At 37.8% G+C, this 21,428-nt stretch overlaps 1 long non-coding RNA gene across 1 annotated transcript in view; it reads right to left on the bottom strand.

The window, feature by feature from the left end:
* LOC125124344 (uncharacterized) overlaps positions 1 to 17,974 on the bottom strand; it is a 135,994-nt gene extending 118,020 nt beyond the window's left edge. Inside the window, exon 1 of the long non-coding RNA XR_007134275.1 lies at positions 17,923 to 17,974. This is a non-coding gene — a long non-coding RNA (uncharacterized LOC125124344). The remainder of the gene's footprint in view (positions 1 to 17,922) is intronic.
* Positions 17,975 to 21,428: the final 3,454 nt, after the last annotated feature.

Below are 21,428 nucleotides of genomic sequence, written 5' to 3'. Positions count from 1 at the left end.
TGTGAACCACCAACTATCAGATAGCTTGCACACCTAATGTTGTTCAAGTCCGGGGAGAAGAAAACTTGGTAGTAGAAGAAAGCTATTTGGAACAGAAAGTCCCTCTTCATAGCACATCTCATAAGAAGATGTTAATTACACCTGCCTTCAGAGTTGGCCTGCATTGTAGAATTATCAAGTTGGAGGTAATCAAAAGACCATTGTCCAACCTATTTAGGGATTTCTTTTTTCAAACTGTAGGAAATAAACCATAAGCATTAACTCGATTTCCATCAATTGCGTCAACACTACCTTAAAGGATGAAGAGAAAAATAAATAAAATGTGTATATTATTTGTTTGAAAGAAAAATGATGTTTAATAAATTGCATGGCTTCCTTGCTTTGACTCTTATAGCATTCATTACCATTCCCTAGCCCAGGGTACTTCCTTCTACTCTTTTAAAATATACCTTTAGTTTCTATTTTCTGTAAGCCATTTTAAGTTTTCTGGGGAAGAAAGTGTGATATAATTCCATTGGTCATGAGGTACAAAGGTAACTTAAGCTCTTACCCTTTTTTGGATAGAAAAAAAAATGCATGTAGCAGCGATTCATTAATATTGAAACATCTAGGTGGCCTAGAATCATGCTATTTCTTTTGCCTATTCTGAGAGGAAAAGTTCAGACTGCTGGAAACAAGAATTATTAGCAGTTTGCTCATTTTGTCTCAATTCCATCTTGGAGTGAGAATAAATTTGTGATTATTTTGCTGAATTTGTTTTTGAATGGCATATTTTCATTATGAATTAGTTATGTCTCATTATGGTTTCACTGAATAGATTCTTGAATATAACAGTCTTTAAAATGTCCATCCCAAGTCAATCTTTAGCCACATTACAGAAAAGTATGTTCCTATGTAAAAACAAGTAAATTTTTGAAAGTAAAGTCAATATTCTCAGGTATTTCTAATTCTTTGAATCTACACATAATTAAAAATGGAATCTGTTATTGATAAAATGTCAATGAAAAATAAAACTCTCTAAATAGAAATGCTCTTTTGATCCCCTTGTACCTAGAAATAAAATAAACTAAAATAAATATATGTTTTTCTAAGAATATTGAAAAAAATTATTCTTTCATTGAAAGTAAGGACCAAAAGCTGTTGCTAAATACCTATATAAATAATATTAAAAGCTTCTAGCTGGAATAAAGCAGCTATGGCCAACCAAGATTAGAATAAGTAAACCAAATGTAAAAATAATCTATTAAAGGCAACTGAAAACTGCTGAAACAACAAGAAGTGGGAGAGTTAATAATCCAGAGAAGGGGTATTTTGCAGCTGGGTATGTGTGTTAATTCTTGGTGTAAGCAAGAATACACTGCTTGTATACCAAAGAGAAAATGGATGTCAGAAAAACCAGAAGAGCTTCTGTAAGAGTTGAAAAAAGTGTGATAAAACTGGAGATTAAAGGAGCTTCAAAGATAGGGCTGCTTCACTCTCAAGTTATTCACCAAATTTTGAAGTTAAATGGGGACAGAGGCTAAAAACACAAGCAAAGAATGCTAAAAAAATAGAGTATAATTTATGCTAATTTCTACTGCCAAGGAGGCAATGATTAGAGTTTATGATTTTCCAGGGAAAGAACTCAAATGATGGATTTGGTAGCATATTTGGAGAGGAAGATAAGATTAAAGAAGTAAAAGACAGGTTATTAGAAAAATTCATAAACTAAAACAAGCTGGAAAAAACCCTAAGTTACATTAAAAATGAGCATCAGATCCAAATTACAGCAGAAAGTTCTAAAATACTTGTATTTAGAGTACCAAAAAAAAAGAGAGAAAGAAAAGCAATATTAAAAGAGAATGTGATAAGTAATTTTTCCAAAATTGATGAAAAACATCAACTCAAAGATTCAAGGTTTATGATGCCCAGACAGGATTAAAAAATTAACCAGGGACACAGTAATAAAACTGCTTGAAGCCAAAGAGAAGAAGAAAAGCATCCTGAGAAAAAGATATCCTACTTTCAAAGGAGACACAATGACAGCAGAAACAGGACATAATGGAGTGACAACTTTAAAGTGCTGAAAGAAAAACCAATTAAACAAAACCTTCAACCTAGAATTTTATCTCAGGGAAAATACCCTCAAAAATATTTTTCAGAAAGCACAACCTGAGAAAATTAGGTATCAGCAGGCATGTAAAGAGAAATATTAACAGAAGTTCTTTAAAAAGAAAGAAAATGATCTCAGGCAGAAACATGGAAATGGCAGGTATAAAGAACACAGGAAAGGATGAATGGATGGACAAATATAATTGAATATTGACTGTTCAGATGCATTTAAAAATTATGTACAATTAAAATGTATGAGAGTAATAACACAAAAGACAGGAAAAGTAACTACAATTAAAGTGTTTAAGATAATAGCATTATTAGGAAAGAGGAATAAGTCTGTGACAAGCTTTGTGGAAGTGAATTTGATTTTTTTTCCCCATGTTAATTATGGACAAACTTGAATAAATGAGTTTTTCCAGGATAGTATCATATGTATTTGGGCACCAATATTGCAATACCAATCAATGCACAAAAGTATAAACCATGATTTAGGCTTGGTTATGCTGCCAGACCTGTTCCACTAAGATTCTAAAAAGGAAAAAAGGCTGGAAACAATTTCAGAATAAACTATATATTATAAATGTCATTAATAATGGTGAGAATGCAAAACTAATTGAGTTGAGACGATATGGCTCTTTTCTTTTATGGTCAATGTGTAAAACTTTGTGATACTTCACCAGATGAACATTAAAACCCATTATTACACACATTAAAGATCAGAATTTCTTCCTGTCAGTACATAAGCACCTGCAAGGGCACAGCAAAGGCAATGTATTATTTATCAGTAGGAGACCCTCTTTTCACAGAACAGCTGCCTGACACACAGCCCAAAATGTGGCTCCCTTGTGTTTTGAAAAAGATGGTGTCTCCACTGAAAGGACAGGCACACAATAATGGGGATTTTTGGCTTGTAGTTGCTCTGGCTAAACGACAGATCTTCACTGGTGAAAAATGGACATACATAACCTGCTCTGTATCACAAACTCAGAACACTGTTTGAGGTGTGTAGGTTGACATCCTGCCTCGTTCTTATTTCAGTTTCAGTGGAAAAAACGACACTCAGGGAATTCTGTTTTTATTGATGAAATTGAAATCTTCTATCCTGCTATCCTTTCTTTCCTCCCTTTTTCCTTTCAAGGATAAGTTGTTTCCTGTCTTGGTGATTTATATTTGCTACATGGGCTACAGTACAGCTTTACATAGATATTTCTATGTAAGTTAACTTTTGACTATCTCATGATGATAAATTGGCTCTCATGGCATTGAGAGGATTTAATGTCCAAAAAGACCTAATCAAGTTGAGATAACTTCATGGAGAGGAGATTCAAAACCTATCTTTTAATATAGTCTATTGAGCTCTTTTTGGAAGAAGCATTAAAAATGTATAAAGATTTATTTATCATACTAATTTTATTCATGATTTCTGATGTCTATTTTAAAAATATGGACAGGAGACAGGATTAAGATGGTGGAATAGAAGGACTGGAGCTCAACTTCTCTCCTAAAAACAACAAAATTCACAACTAAAGACTGAGTGATCTCCACCCAAATGGACCAAAAACCTTAAAAAGGATAACCTACTCCAGAAGAAAAAGAGGAGGCCACATCAAGAGGTAGGAGGGGTGATTTCACGATATAAACAACCCCATACCTCCCAGGTGGGAAGCTCCACAGACTGAAAACTAACTGGTTCACAGAGATTCACCTACAGGAGTGAGGGTTCTGAGCCCCACATCAAACCCTCACGTGCGGGGATCTGGCACGGGGAGAAAGAGTCCCTGGAGCATCTGGCATTGAAAGCCAGTGGGGCTTGTGCGCAGGAGCTCCACGGGACTGGGGGAAACGGAGACCCCATTCTTAAAAGGTGCACATGGACTTTCACGTGCACTGGATCCCAGGGCAGAGTGAGGTCTGAATAGAAATCTGGGTCAAACCTGACTGCAGTTCTTGGAGGACATCCTGGGAAAACAGGGGTGAATGTGGCTTGTTGTGAGGGAAGGACATTGAAGGCAAAGGTCTTGGGAATATTCAGCAGCTGCCTTTCTCTGGAGGTAGCCATTTTGGGAAAATCTGGCCCCACCCATCAGTCAGTGCTGAGAAGCCCCAGGGCAAACAACAATCCAGGTGGGATCACAGCCCCACCCCTCAGTAAACAGGCTACCTAAAGCCTCCCCCCTCCCCCCAGGCACACAGCTGCCTCTAATCCCATCCAGAGACTAAGACCCACCCACCAGAGGGATTAGAATCAGCTCCACCTACCAGTGGGCAGGCATCAGCCCCTCCCATCAGGAAGCCTACAGCAAGCCCCCATACTGACTTCAGCTACAAGAGGGGCAGACACGAGAAGTAAGACAGACTACAACTCTATTATCTGTAAAAAGGTCACCACACCAAAAACCTATAAAAATGAAAAGACAGAGAACTATACCTCAGATGAGGGAGAAAGGAAAAACCCCAGAAAAACAGCTAAGCGATGAGGAGATTCTCAGCCTCCAGGAAAAAGACTTCAGATTGTTGATGCTGAAGATGATGCAAGACATTGGAAATAAACTGGAGGCAAAGATGGATAACTTATAGGAAACACTGAGCAAAGAGATACAAGACATAAAACTTAACCAAGAAGAGATGCAAAATACAATAACCAAAATAAAAAACTCACTAGGAGTTCCCGTCGTGGTGCAGTGGTTAACAAATCCGACTAGGAACCATGAGGTTGCGAGTTCGATCCCTGCCCTTGCTAAGTGGGTTAATGATCCGGCGTTGCCGTGAGCTGTGTGTGGTGTAGCTCGCAGACACGGCTTGGATCCCGCATCCCGCGTTGCTGTTGCTCTGGCATAGGTTGGCAGCTACAGCTCCGATTAGACCCCTAGCCTGGGAACCTCCATATGCCGAGGGAGCGGCCCAAGAAATAGCAAAAAGACAAAAAAAATTCACTAGAAACAGCTAACAGCAGAATACAGGAGGCAGAAGAATGAATAAGCAAGGTGGAGGACAGATTGGTGGAAATTATGGATGCAGAGCAGAAGAGAGAAAAACGATTGAAAACAAATGAAGAGAGTCTCAGAGAACTCTGGGGCAATGTTAAATGTCCCAACATCTATATTATAGGGGTGCCAGAAGGAGAAGAGAGAGAGAAGGAGACAGAAAAAAATATTTCAAGAGATAATAGCCAAAAACTTCCCTAACATGGGAAGGGAACCACACACTCAAATCCAGGAAGCACAAGTACCGTATAAAATAAACCCAAGGAGGAACTCCCCGAGACACATATTAATCAAACTGACCAAAATTAAAGACAAAGAGAAAATCTTGAAAGCAGCTAGGGAAAAGAAACAAGTAACATACAAGGGAACTCCAATAAGGTTATCAGTAGATTTTTCAGCAGAAACTGCAGTCCAGAAGGGAGTGGCATGATATACTTAACGTGATGAAAGGAAAAAACCTCCAACCAAGATTAATCTACCCAGCAAGGCTCTCATTCAGATTTGAAGGAGAAATCAAAACCTTCACAGATAAGCAAAAGTTGAGAGAATTCAGCAACACTAAACCAGCCTTACAACAAATACTAAAAGAACTTCTCCAGGCAGGAAAGAAAAGACAGCAAGAGGAAACAAAAACTCCACAAATGACAAGGCTCACCAGTAAAGGTATATATACAGTAAAGATATGAAATCATCCATGCACGATTATACCACCAAAATCAGAAATCATGAGAAAAGGTGGGTACAAATGCAGGACACTGGAGATGAACTTGCAATTAAGAGAACAACAACTTAAAACAATCTCATATGCATATAGACTCTTATATCAAAACTTCAGAATAACTGCAAACCAAAAATACAATTGATACACAAAGAAGGAATCTCTGGAGAAGAAATATATCTCATAGTAAATAAGTGCATAATCCACCGTGAAGGGGGTCATTTGACATCATTCTTGGAATGCTGAAATCTTCTTACATCTGATTCTGATTTCCTCTCCATCAAAGAATTTATGATAATTATAATTAAATAATTCCACTGTACAATTAAATAATACAGTTCTACAATTGTATTATTAATAACCATTTCTCTTCATGGTACAATGTAAGATCTATAATGTCTTGTTTATCACATCACCTAGAATGATGTAATGCCTATATTGAAGAATCAATAAGATGTAACAAATTGTGAGGACATATTTATAGAGTTACACTGTTTTTAACCAATTTATGCATTTTATATTTTACTTATTTTCAGAGGGTATATTATTTTTGTTATTCTTACCAGTTAACTTATTCTTTTTATCATGCTATATAAAATATTTGATGGTATATAAGGCTTACTTCTTTATAAATTTTAGTTGCATAATATATGCAATTTTAATATAATGCTAATTTTTAAAGAAAAATTGAAATGTAATAGATAAAACTAAATAGTAAGGATGAAAGCCATACAAAATGGGATAAAGTATAGAATAGATTTCCTATTTGTCTCAGCATATTTTCCATTTCACTTCTCCAGTGGGAGTCACTTAATCTGTTTCTTAAGATCCATGATATAATAATCTGCATGAATGTAACTGTGTTTAAATGTATGTATTTTATTTTGTAAAAAATAAAAATAAAATTTCAGAATAAAAATAAAATAAAATAAATAAAAATATGGACAGACATATTATGTAAGCTTATAAGGACATATTACCTAAGCTTGTATTTTTTAGAACAGACTTAAAGACTTTTTCTCAAACTTCCAATAATTGGTAGAATTCATAAGTGCCATATATACCTGCTCTAAAGTTTAAATGACTTGTATTTTGACTAGGGTTGTCAGATAAAGTACAGAACCCCCAGTTAAATGTGAATTCCAGACCAATAATAAATATTTTTTAGTATAAGTATGGCCCAAATGTTATATTTTTATCTGTGAAATCTAGCAACTCTATTCTCTGATGTTCCTTTGACAAAAATATAGTTTTGGTGTCAACGGCTCAAGGACTATTAACTACAACCTAGAAATGAGTGTGCATGATAAGACGTACTTTGTTTTTGAGACACAGAAAAAATTGCAATCACTTATGTATTTCAAGAGAAACTTTAAAACTCTGGTCAGCTCTTTTCCTTTTATTTGTCTTGCTCTTTACTGCTTCAAATCTGTATTTTCTTCAGCACTCCACACTGATAGATAGTTCATGAGGTCATCATAAAGAAAAATAGGCCAGACTGTTTATAGGCAATTTGGTGCAAGATCCAATTCTTCAATATATATGTATTTATATAGCTAAATAGTTTAAGAAATCAGCTCCCATGTTAGCACATACCTTTATATTTCACACAGTAATTATAATGTTATTATTAAGATAATCTAGTACACAGATTTTAGAACCAGTGAATCTGGGTTTTAAACCTAACTCTAACACATTGTAACAGTATAAGAGGAGTTACTTAACCTCTCTATGCTTCCATTCTCTCCTGTTAAACAGATTTTGTAAGTTTATTGTGAGGATTTATTATATTAATGTATACAAAGCTCATAGACCAGCATTTGACACACAGTCAGTGCTACAGAAGTGCTTGATACTTTTCTGTTTTCTATGTAAAAGTTAAAATGTGCAAATACTACATTTAATCTTCATAACAATCTGAAATTAACTTTATTAATATATTTAATAATTCTATGTAAGTTAACTACTTTGCAGTGCCAGGATTCAAACCAAGTTTGTTTGTCTTTTTAAATGGTCACACCCACAGCACAGGGAAGTTCCCTGAACAGGGACTGGATCTGAGCCACAGCTATAACCTATGCTGCAGCTGCAGCAATGCCAGATCCTTTAACCCACTGTGCCAGGTCAGATATGAACTCCCACCTCTGCAACACACTGAGCCGCTGCAGTGGGATTCTTAAGCCGCTGAACCACAGTGGGGACTCCTCAAGCCCAATGATTTTTTGTTTGCTTTTTTAGGGCCACATCAGCAGCATATGGAGGTTCCCAGGCTAGGGGTCGAACTGGAGCTGCAACCTCAGCTCACGGCAACGCCAGATCCATAACCCACTGAGCAAGGCCAGGGATTGAACCCACATCCTCATAGATGCTAGTCAGGTTCATTAACCACTGAGCCACAACAGGAACTCTAAGCCCAGTGCTTTTATCATCCTGCAATTTGTTGATTATATACCCAAAAGCACACACACACACAAACATTCTTTCCAGGATGAGTGGTTTTTTTTTTTTTTTTTTGAGATTCATGTACTAGCGGCCTAATTAAATCTATATAACAAAGAATAGTGATCACTGATTCTGTTGCCCTTTTCTTCCTTTTGTTAAGGCTACATTCATGAAATCCCAGGATCCTACAACCTACCTCTTAACTTGTATCGCTTTTATTTGTAGCATTAATCAAGTGATCACATTGGTAGATGTGTTCCTTTGAGGATCTCTCCTATGCCACTGGTGGGAATGTAAATTGAAACAACCGCTATAGAGAACAGCATGGAGGCTTCTCAGAAAACTAAATACAGAGCTAACATATACTCCAATGATCCCACTCCTGGGCATATATCTGGACAAAAACTACAATTCAAGAAGATACAGGCACCCCTATGTCCATAGCAGCACTATTCACAGTAGCCAAGACATGCAAACAACTTATATGTCCATCAACAGATGAATGCATTAAGATGTGGTATATATACACAATGGAATACTACTCAGCCATAAAAAAGAACAAAATATGCCATTTGTAGCAACATGGATGCAACTAGAGATTCTCATACAAAGTGAAGTAAGTCAGAAAGAGAAAGATAAATACCATATGACATCACTTATATGTGGAATCTAAAATATGGCACATGTGAACCTACCTACAAAACAGAAACAAACCACAGACATAGAGGAACAGACTTGTGGTTGCCAAGGGGGAGAGGGGAGGGAATGGGGTGGATTGGAAGTTTGGGATTAGTAGATGCAAACTGTTACATTTAGAATGGATAAGCAATGACACCCTACTATATAGCACAAGGAACTATATTCCAGTCTCTTGGAAGATAATATAAGAAAGGGAATATATATATATATATATGTATGACTGGGCCACTTTACCATACAGCAAAAACTGGCACAACATTGTAAATCAACTTTCCTTTCCTTTCCTCCCCCCTTCCTTTCCCTGTCATTTTTAAAGAACTTTCAAGATACATACAAGGCAAAATTATTTCAAGAATTATTGCAGAAATGAATATATATTTACTCATTTTACTAATTGATGATTTGTTGAAACTACCAAAATATATTTATGACATTGATTCTTTTTCTTAGTGTCTCTGTCTCTACCTGCCTTTCCCTCTCATTTCTGTCTGTCTCTCAGAGGGTCACTCTGTTTCTTAAATTACCAAGCGTCAAATTACTAAGTGTAACTGAGAGATGTGGCAAGAAAGGCAAATGTAATGGTGTATTTTTTACAGTTATTTAGTTATGCCTTACAATTAAGATGTACAAAATAATCAAGAAAATGACCTACATGCTCTTGTGGTATACGAAAGCTTGATATTAGTAAAGTAAAGTAAAGTTTTAATGTTTGCAATGTGGGAAAACAAGGCAAACAAGTGGAGAAATTTTAATGGACAGGGAGGATTATTAAATACTAATATTAATATTAACAGTAATAGTTTCCATTTATTAAGTACTGACTTTGCACCAGAAACCGTGAAAATCTTTAAGCATGCTTTATTTAACCCCCTGATCAATACTAAGAGAGGTACTGTTATACTCAGTTATAGAGGCAGGATCTGAGGTTTACATGGGTTAAATAACAGCTTATTGTCTTTTATAGGGCTTGTAAATTGCAAAGCTGGGATTCAAATCCGTCTCTACCTGATGTCAAGCTGTGCTCTTGACTTTGTGATAAATGTGTGAATGTGTGTATAATACATGCATACATATTTATGTATGTGCAGAAATACACAGTAATTGCCTCTGTAGGTAGTTTGTGATTTCAGGTAGAGAAGAGATTTAGAATGTGGGGACAGCTTCCTTATAGTTTTAAAGTATGGGACAGGTGGTCACAGTACAATTAACCACATAACTGTGTGTTTGGAGACCAGAGGATTAAAGAGTAAAAGCAGGGCAATTGCACACTGGACTCTGTCAAGTGTAGTAGTTCATCATTACCTTTGCTTTTCTGGTGCCTTCTGTCTCAAGTTTCATCTACTTATTTCCTTTTTATTGATTTATATTTGAGTTAAATTTTCTTGCTTCAAGATTATTTAATCTCCTTTCTATTTTTGCCCTTCTTCACATCTGCCCTCAATGTTAAGTATCCTCATTAACTTCTGTGTCTGGCCATCAATGAAATGTGATTAAACAGGGGACTTGTGCAGGGATGTGGATGCTATTTTACAGGTGGTCTCAGAGAAGGGTTTGCACAGAGTCTCACAAAATTCCTAGGCAGTGAGGACTGGTGCCTGTGATTTATGGGCAGCCTAAGAGATTCTCATTCCTGAGAGAACAGAATGGGGAACCAGGCTGGTCATGCTTTAACACAAACCTTTTATTACACCATTTGGTATTATGAACAGCATCTGACTTTAGTTAGTCTTGGACGCCTCTTATATGAACATCGAATAACTAAATGAGTCTCTAAACTTCTGACGTGAGGACTGGACTATAATTCTGTATTCCACATTCTCTGCAATTGGTGAAAAGTCCAGAGGCCAAAGCACTGCATGGAACATCAGGCACACTGGTTAGGTTTCCAGCTTGGCGCATTAGTAAATGATGGTGTTGTGGAATTGCTCACGGCTCTGACTTCCCACTGATAATAGGAAAGCACCACCATCATAGCATCTCACATTTGCTGAGTACCCAGAAGTCATATATGAGATGTAATGGGTCTTTACAGCATTTAGACATGATCACTAGTCTTCCAAATGTACTGTTTAGAGACAAGGCAGACCACTAGAGAGCTGGAGCACTGAAAATAGATGAGCTGGAAGTTCCCACTAATTGGAATCTTGTGAAGTGTTTGATGGCAGGGATAATTTACAGTGTTGCCACAGAATGTGCCCACTCTTATCCTGGAGTAGAGGGCTCTTGGGGAATCTGGGAAGTATACTAATGGTTACACAGAATGTATTCATTGTTTTCAATAATGCTGCAAAATATTCTGCTGCAAACATAATGGAACATTCAGTATAACAAGCATTGTTTTCTTACTTTCTAATGTCATGGCTAAAGGCATTGATAGAGAAGAATAAAAACTATACATCAGTTGTACCATTCTGAGACTTCTATTACTTAGCAGTGACAAAGAGAATTACACAGAGAGAAATGGGAGCTCTAGAATATAGACTGTCAAATCTCTGTGTGCACCAGCATCGCTGGGAGGGCTTCACACACAGCTGCCACCCCCAGAGTTCCTGAGCCACTAGGTCTAGAGTCAGGGTCGACAATGTGCATACCCAACAAGTTCCCAGGTGATGATGCTGTTGCTTCCCTGAGGACTGCCCTTGAGAACTATTATCTTAAAACATAAGAAGGAATACAGTGGAAACAATGCTTTCCTGCTGGAGTGTTCTGCCTTCTTTTTGAAAAACAGTGACTAAAGAAGGTCTAAATGTCCAATTTATGAAAAGAACGTATCATTCTTTTAAAACAATATTAACAATGCAGGGGAGACTTAGGAGTGTAGGTGTAAAGTCACAGGCCAGAACTGTTTCATTTGAAGATCTTAACTGCTGCTGAAGAAAGTGTTTAATTTTTTTCTTCAACTTATTCTTACTATACTAATACATCTTAAGGAAAATTTTAGCCATTGTGATATTCTGCTACCTAAATACTTTAGCACATATCTGTAAAAAATGAGAACATTTATCTATATAACTGAAATAGTATTATTATACCAAGGAAGTTAACAATAATTACTTCTTATTATCTAATAAGTAATTCCATATTCACATTTTTTTAGTCTTCCTTTCTTTCTTTCTTATTTTATTTTTATTATAGTTGATTTACAGCATTGTATCAATTTCTGCTGTACAGGATAGTGACCCAGTCATACATATACATACACTCTTTTTCTCATACTATCTTCCATTATGGTCTATCCCAAGAGTTTGGATATGTTCCCTGTGCTGTATAGTAAGACCTCATTTCTTGTCCATTCCAAATGTAATAGTTTTCATCTACCAACCATAAACTCTCTGTCCATCCCACTTACTCCCTCACATTTCTTAAAATTGTCCCTAAATGTCCTTTTCAGCTGGTTTTTCCATATTAGAATCTAATGTAGGATAACATACTGCATTTGAGAGTTGTGTCATTTAAACCCTTTTCTGTTTAGAATAATTCTTTGTTTTATAACATGGACTTGACAACACAAAGGGTCATTTGTCCTGTAAAATCATTTTGGGGCAGGGGACTGTCTTGCGTCCTTGTGGAGAGAACCTGATTAGATCAGAGGAAATATTTTGGCAAGAGGACATCCTAGCTGTATTCCATCCTACATTACATCAGGGTATACATAATACCTGGTTTCCCATCATTTCCATTGCTTCGATACATATGTTAAGGCCTTCCTGATCATCCACTATGACATTACATTTTCTCCCTGCTGCCAGAAAATAATCTGTGTGCTATTACTTTGGTACTACACAAAGGTCTGATCCCTCTATACAACTACTTTACAGTTTTAATATCACTTGATACTTCTTACCTAAATTAGTAATTTTATTAAAGTTTACAAAGTGGTAATTTATTAGTTCTATCACTCTGTCTACATATATTATCTAACTTTCTTTTCCTTTTTTTCTTTTTACAGCCATGACAGCAGCATATGGAACTTCCTGGGCTAGAGGTTGAATTAGAATTGCAGCTACAGCCTACACCACAGCCACAGCAACACCGGATCCAATTCACATCTGCGACCTACGCAACCCTAGATCCTTAGCCCACTGAGTGGGGCCAGAGATCTAACCTGCATCTTCATAGAGACAACACTAGGTCCTTAACTTGCCGAGCCACAATGGGAACTCCCTGGCACCATTATTTTTTAAATTAGAGCTTTTGCTTACAACTGAGGCTGTTTAATCACCTTAAGATGTATTTTCTACTGGAAAGTTCACTCTTTCCCATAATTTACCAATTTCCAAAGTAAGTGAGTAATCTGTTTAATTAAATTTCTCAAAAGTTGGCAAGTCAGATATTCTAACTTTCTCTGTGTAAGTATCATTAAAGACACATTGATGTTCACAGATTAAATGTGGTTCAGTTGCCTACAATTATTTTGAAAATGTATTCACATGACAGGAGTAAGCTGTCAAGAAGCAATGAGCTGAAGACCAAAAGGGCAGCTCATTATGACAGGAAACAGGTGACTGTGCTGCCAAGAAAACTCAAGGCCTCAGATTTCCTTATTAGACGTTTCTGAGTAAAGCATTCAAGGAAGAGGCACCTAAACAGTGAAGCACTGACAAGAGAGAAGACACATACCATTTGCTTTGAGAGGTATTCATTCTAACATGGCTTAATAAGGCCAGTCTGGATTGGGAAATTGTGGCCACTAATTTTTATTAATAGAAAGAGTTTTTTTTAAAGTCAGGACAGTAAGAAAATTTTAAGGGGGATGTGATCTTCACAATGTGTTCAGTTTGAGCCTATTTTGGGAATGGTGTTAGTGGAAGAAATGGTATTCTTTATTGTATTTATAACCATGCTGAGCTTGCAAAGGGAAAACAGACTAAAGTCGTTAAATGAATACAGGCAGGCAGTTAAATGTAAACATAAGGGGAATGATTTATATGGAAGTCTTCAGCATTTTTTTCTATCTCCTTGAGTTTATTAAAAAAAAAAAACCAACAACTAAAGGACCTAGCACTGAAGAATTAAAAACCATTTCCTGTTACCTTGGGTTGAAGTAAAAGTTAAGTGCAAAGTTATTTTGGTAAGGCTGCTGGTGATAGTCAAAATCATAGGTTTTTAACTATGTAGGTTCAAGTGGTTGGACTTCTAGCAGATGTTTTAGAATCATCTCTCTTGGATGCCATCACCCCTTCCTTTTCTTCAAGTCCCAGCTAAAGGGACATGAAATGTCCTTTATTTCTGTGGTCTGTCCGGAGAAAGTTACCATGATGAATTTGTTGATACAAAAAAGAGACCTCCTGTTTCAATCCCTCTTTGCTAGAGAGTCAAGTGTTATTCCCTGGAAAGCCACATAGAACTCTGGACTGGGTGAGCTTTCAACAGCAAATGTTATTATCTTGGATCATATGTACCTTTCCTAGGATCTATGCCCTGGGACTTCTCCTGCTGGACTGACCTTAAACCCCAGGCATGCTGACATCTTTCACCTATGTTAATGGTCTCATGTCTAGTCTCTAGTTCTGGAGTAAATTACTAGTTTTCCAGAAATATGTTCAAAAGTAACTTCCTGAGACATTTCCCGGTTGAACTTTCTGGACACACAGGTTGTCCTTGTGTGGAAAGCTGTCAATGTGTCAAAGTTGACAAAAAAATGTTGTCTCAGAGTTCCCAGTATGGCTCAGCTGGTTAAGAACCTGATGTAGTTTCCATGAGGATGTGTGTTTGATCTCTGGCCTCACTCGGTAGGTTAAGGATCTGGCATTGCTGCAAGCTGTGGCATAGATCACAGATGTGGCTTGGATCTGGGGTTGCTGTAGCTGTGGTGTAGGTCAGCAGCTGCAGCTCCAATTCAACCCATAGCCTGGGAACTTCTGTGTGCTGCAGGTGGGTCGTAAAAAGAAAAAAAAGTCATCTTGCAGAAGAATAGTAAAGATAACATTATTTCCTATTCCAGAAGACTTTGATGAATATTTGCTATGTATCATGAAGGAATAGCTCTCTTAAGCCAATCGACATGGTATCTACATTCTACTAACTGTCTTATTCAGAGATCATTTGTCTCTTCAAAGCAGTTACATCTGTCACTAAAGATGGAAGAATGTTGTTGCTCTTACAGGTGGACTCTTCAATTTTTTTTAATTTAACAATTTTTTTTCCCATTATAGCTGGTTTACAGTGTTCTGTCAATTTTCCACTGTACAGCAAGGTGACCCAGTCACACATACACATATACATTCCTTTTTCTCACATTATCATGCTCCATCATAAGGGACTAGATATAGTTCCCAGTGCCATATGATCCAGCAATCCACTCCTGGGCATATATCCATACAAAATTTTCCTTGGAAATGACATATGCACCCATATGTTTACTGCAGCACTATTCACAACAGCCAACACATGGAAACAATCTAAGTGTTTCATCAAAGATGAAATGGATTAAGAAGATGTGGGATATATACACAATGGAATACTACTCAGCCATAAAAAAGAATAAAATAATGCCATTTGCAGCATCATGGATGGAACTAGAGACTCTCATACCGAGTGAAGTAAGTCAGAAAGAGAAAGACAAATACCATATGATATCACAGATCTAGACTCTTCAATTTAACAGTTATCACATTCAAATAAGAAGAAAGCAGAGGACCCAAAATGCTTCAAGTCTCAGCTTATTACCACTTTCATCAGCCTTTTGAATGTTTGTTTCTTTCCTACCTTAATGCTTGTTTATTTATTTTAAAAAGCTTATTTTAGTGCATAATTTTATAATAATTATCCATCATTTCATGCAGCACCTTGCTAAATTCAGTACCAGGTGTATCCTTTATCTTTTTCATCCAGGGTTCAGATTTGCTTTGAGATAATTTATCTTCGGTTTAAAGATAAGAAAAAAAAATGAGAGACACTTTGCACCTTTGTGGATCCTGTGGGTACAATAAACATTGTAATTAAATCAGTAATTCTAAGACCTCTGGAGTTGTTTTGATAATGATTTTTCTCAGGTCTATAGAAATATAAGAATAAAAATGCCATTCCTTGTAAGACTTCTGAAATCAATTAGTTGTTATCTTGCAGCCAATGAAGTCTTTTCGTTGGAGGTTTTGATGTGCAAGTTATATTGACTTCAAAAGGAAACTTGTGTAGTGTAGAATGAAATATAATTTTAAGAATTTTAATTCTGTTTAAGTTCAGAACCAGAGGCGATTGTATTTAATATTCTCTGCATTGGCAAAAGTCTTTGGATTTGGATAGCCATGACTTAAAAATGAGAAAGTTTAATTGAGAATTGGAGTTGTACAGCATTTCTTGGGCCAAGGTTGAGATCTCCCTGAATTCTTATTCCTTCACTAACAAAAGACAAAGTGTTTATATTTTCTGAACTTTGAGTAAAAAACCTATATATTGTAAACAAAAGCAATATGTCATATTTAGGATCATTGGCAAGAGAATCTGGGATCTTTGGCAAGGTAGAAGATATGGGGAGGAATTAGTCATAAAATCTTTCAGACACCACCAAGGTCTTTAAGTGTCTTCTATGAAGGCCTGCTCATTCTACTTCAGAGGCAAAAAAATGCAGTGATGTCTGCCTCAAAAGGCAACTTCACTGTCCCAGCTGCCTTGCTTTTGACTCTGCTAAAAGACTCACTGTGGCTCCCGTCTTTCTCCATTCTCTAGAGCCCAGGCACAACAAAATATTTATTCTCTCATTCTCCAAACTTTAGTCTGATCCTAGGGGAAGATGCTCATTGTCCCTTATATAGAAACAGATGGTGCTGCACCCTAGATCTGCTAGAGCATAGCTCAGAGCATTCAGCCAGAGAAGACATCATGGTCTCAGGACATGAGCCCAGTGCAAGGTAGACTCTGTCTGAGAATCACAGAATTCCAGGTCTGGAAGGTCTTCTAAGTTTAGGCATTTATCACCTACCCTCCCCTACATTACTTTCTCCATGTGTTTGTACAGTCCATTTGAGTTCACATAACTCTGCTACATTTTCGAAGCCACTGTGAGAAAATCTCTGAATCTCTCTTTAGTGTCTCCCCATTGCTCCTCCTTGGAGAATTAGATGATTCTCAAAATGGTTTTTGGCTCTGATGGTTTGTGTCCCTATAATGCTGAATGCCTTAGTTCAGTGATGTTTCTCTTCAAGCCAGACTGGGTCAGTAAGAGCCCATGGTCTTGAGACAGACATTTATGGAATTTATTCAACAGACATTTATGGAATACCTCGTAGGTACCAGACACTGTTTAAGGTTCCAGAGAGACAGAAATAAAAAGGGGGTCGGGGGGGAACTGTTCTCATAGAACTCTGTTTTTGGAGAAGAGAAGACATCTGAAAAGCAAAAAAATTTTTAAAGTGTTGTCTGTTAGGTGGTAATAAATGTTATGACAAAAAAAATTCACTAGGCAGGTTGCAATTTAAATTGGGGTGGTCAGGAAAGTTGCAGAGATGATGACTGGGAATAGTGACCTGAAGAAGGTGAATGTGAGCTGAGCTAAGCAAGACAATTCAGGAATGAGCATGCCAAGTAGACAGTGTAACAAGTGCAAAAGCCTCCAAGCTTCAGATTTGGGTTTTTTGTTTTTGTTTTTTGCTTTTTAGGGCTGTACCAGGGCATATGGAAGTTCCCAGGATAGGAACTTGAGGCTAGGGGTCAAAGCAGAGCTGCAGTTGCCAGCCTACACCACAGCCACAGCAACTGGATCCAAGCCTCGTCCACGACCCACATCACCGCTTGCGGCAATGCAGGATCATTAATCCACTGAGTGAGGCCAGGATCAAACCCACATCCTCATGGATATCAGTCAGGTTAGTTTCTGCTGAGCCACAAAGGGAACGCCAAAGCTGTGGATTTGAGGAATGGTGAGGAGGTTGGAAATAGCAATTGGACTGATATGGTCTTGTATAGGCAAATATGATTATAACCTTCGCTTTTATCCATATTGAGCTTGAATACTTTTGAACAGAGAAATGATATGCTCCAACTTACTGTTTCAAGGAGGACTCAGGTTGCTGTATCACGTGGCGACCAGAAGAGGCTGTGGGGCAGAAAGTGGGAGGGCAGTTAGGAGAAAGCTACTACTTAATAACACAGAGGGGATGTGAGTATGTGGGAAAAGTGGGTAGTGTTAGAGCAGGCTGGAAACAGCAGAGGTGGTGAGAACTATTTCAATTCCAAATTCCTTTTTTTTTTTTTTAAGGCCACACCCACAGCATATGGAAGTTCCCAGGCCACCAGGCCAAGGACTGAATCTGAGCTGCCCCTGTGATCTTCACCACAACTGTGGCAACACTGGATCCTTTAACCCACTGCGTTGGACTAGGTTTGAACCCACGCCTCTGCAGTGACCTGAGCCACTTCAGCTGAACTCCTAACCCACTGCACCACAGCATAAATTTCTTGATTCTGAATACATTTTTAGGTCTTTTTTTTTTGTTGTTGTTGTTATTATTGTTGTTGTTGTTGTTGTTGCTATTTCTTGGGCCGCTCCCGCGGCATATGGAGGTTCCCAGGCTAGGGGTCCAATCAGAGCTGTAGGCACCGGCCTATGCCAGAGCCACAGCAACGCGGGATCCGAGCCGAGTCTGCAACCTACACCACAGCTCAGGGCAACGCCGGATCGTTAACCCACTGAGCAAGGGCAGGGACCGAACCCGCAACCTCATGGTTCCTAGTCGGATTCGTTAACCACTGCGCCACGACGGGAACTCCTGAATACTAAAAAAAAATATAGTCTGCTAAAGGAGTAGATGTGGGATGTGAGAGAAAAAGGACTCAAAGGTGACTTCAAGGATTTTGGCTTGAGCACCTGGAAGGACAGAGTTGTGTTTACCGAGGTAGAGGAAAAACTTGGATCAAAATCTCTGTTTGTCAGTTACTCAGAGCTGATTTTGGGTACACGGCTTTACCACTCTGTGCTCCCACTTCTTGGTTACACTTATAAAATGGAATAAACTTATCTACTTTGACACTGATACAAGAATTTGAGATAATGTATTTAAAGCTCTTGCATGGTGCCTGATACTGGTGGGTACGCCATAATAACTGGAACTTTTTTCATTATCGTTCCTTGGGAACAAAAGAACAGGTCTGGATTTCCCTCCAAGATAGACAGACATTTGAAGAGAATTCATATGTTTCCTCCCAGTCTTCTCAGAATGAATTCCATAGTCTCTCCTTGTGGAGGCTGGCTGGTTTCTTGGACTCTCCTTGGGGCAGGTAGGTTTGAACCACTCTCCTGGTTTATAAAAGGGTTAGGAAGGACTTTACACATCTTTCAACAGTGAGCTAAAAGATCAGAAATCCACATGTGAGCAGCCTGCATTGCCCATTCCCTCCTCCCTCATAATAAGAATTGTGAATAGAAACACTTTATTTTGGATGCGGCTGATGCAAACATAAGTTGGGATAATGGGGGTCATTATTTACATGTAGCTTCTTTTTGTAGTAAAACCTTCACTATGTCCCAGGGCCGTAATGCAGTTTTAGTGCAACTAAACAACACCTTCAAGTTATAAAATCAATTCCATCCAGCCACAATTATAATTACTTGTAGTTCTGAGCATGACTTGATGGATGTTATTTACAAAAAGACTGGTGGTTAGTCTGGTCCCTTCAGTCCTGTGAGCTGGCTTCGTGGGCCAAAGGTTCTAGAAAGGATAAAAACATCAGATGAGTTCCATTTGATTGAAAATCACACATCAAAATCCAAATGGATGGAGAAAAAGCCTGAGTACAAAAGGAAATATGGAAGAATATACAAAATCAGACTACGTCTTTGGTCCTCATTCTTTTTTTTTTTTAATTAAAAATTAAGGGCTTGGACTAGATAGTTTCTTAAATTCTGTCTAGCATTAATACTTTATGTTCTTCTTCCTTCTTTCTGGTGCTGTCTCAAAGCACAGTAAAAATAAATGTTAACATTCCACCTGCCACGTAGAGATTATAGCCTTCTAAAAACTTTTCATGGATAATCAAACCTCATGGGTTACACTACAGTCTGCCGACAACAGGACCCAAATCTTAAACTGTTGACAAAGCAAAGCAAGAAATTTAAACCAACATATGGAGAAGACAAACCTAGAGGTCCTTTGATACAGACTGGATCCTCACGGTTAGCTGTAACTTCAGTATTCTTTATCCAGAAAAAAAATCTTTATTAATTTATCTAAACAGTTAAATAAACCTGCTGATGCTTCTCAATCACTTAGCACAATGTCTGAAATATGGTACACATCCAACAGGTGCTATTTCTAATACTAATAAAGGTAGTATTTTAATTTTTTATGTATTTTTCCAGTGCAGTGCTACTCTATATTCATCAAGATTGGCCAGTCTATTAGGCCCCTCAAAATGCACAGCAACACTGACTTAACTTGTTAATAAACTGGAACTTCACACCTGCTCCCAGCAGTCCCCAAGAGGCCCTGAGAAGTAGAAACACAGCTGAAATGGCCCAGGCATTGCTGGCTGATTTTAAAGTCCTCAGCTTTTGTGTTGGTCACACATATATTCACATTTCCAAGTGAAACATGTCTTTGTGCAAAAGCCAAAAAGGTGAGTGAAACTGGCAGCTTGTCTCACAGATGCTTTTATACTTTTTACCCCTGCCCCCCATTTTTATTTAAATCCAAAAAAGCATTCACTTGTGACTGTCTCTATACATTATTAGTGAAATGTGGAGTGTGGAACCAGCAATTTCAAGTGAGTCTAAGGGTGGCTTGATAGTAAATGTTTGGCTTGAAGGCTGGGGGCAGCCAAGTGCACACATCCAAAGGGTATATACTCTGGGCATGTGTTCTGGTGCCTGCTTGCTGGCTCACAGGTTGCTTCTCTGATGGGTGGGTTAGATTTATGTTTGTTACTAAGAATTTTTCTCTCATTGCTCTGTATTTAAAATTTTTATCTCAGTAAAAACACGTATTTTTATTTTTTATTTGTTTTTGTCTTTTTAGGGCTGCACCCACAACATATGGAGGTTCCCAGGCTAGGGGTCTAATCGGAGCTGCAGCTGTTGGCCTGCACTACAGCCACAACGACGCCTGCTCATGTTGCACCACAGCTCACGGCAATGCTGGGTCCTTAACCCACTGAGCAAGGCCAAGGATTGAACCCGCATTCTCATGGATACTAGTTGGGTTTGTTAACCACTGAGCCACAACAGGAACTCCAAAACACATATTTTTAAGGCCTTATAATAAGCCATTAAAGTTATACTCTAAAAAGACTCTAGAAGAACCAACGGCAATATTCTAAAGTAACTCCTAGAAATTAAAAGAACATAAACTAAGCATTATAACTATCGTTACTTTATTTTATGTTTTCTTATTGTATGTGACTATAGAAATACATATAAAATATATATGTACAAATGCATTTGTGTGTATATGTATGTAATCTTTGTTCCCCAGGAAGTGGCTAGGGCTCTTCATTAATTTCATTTTCTGTGATGACCACAGACCTCTGTTTTCCCACCAGAATGTAAGATTTGCAAA

The sequence above is a fragment of the Phacochoerus africanus genome, chromosome 4 (genome assembly GCF_016906955.1).
Source record: "Phacochoerus africanus isolate WHEZ1 chromosome 4, ROS_Pafr_v1, whole genome shotgun sequence".
NCBI classification, from domain to species: domain Eukaryota; kingdom Metazoa; phylum Chordata; class Mammalia; order Artiodactyla; family Suidae; genus Phacochoerus; species Phacochoerus africanus.
The sequence above is the reverse complement of the archived record's forward strand: the minus strand, read 5'-3'. Positions and strand labels throughout refer to the sequence as shown.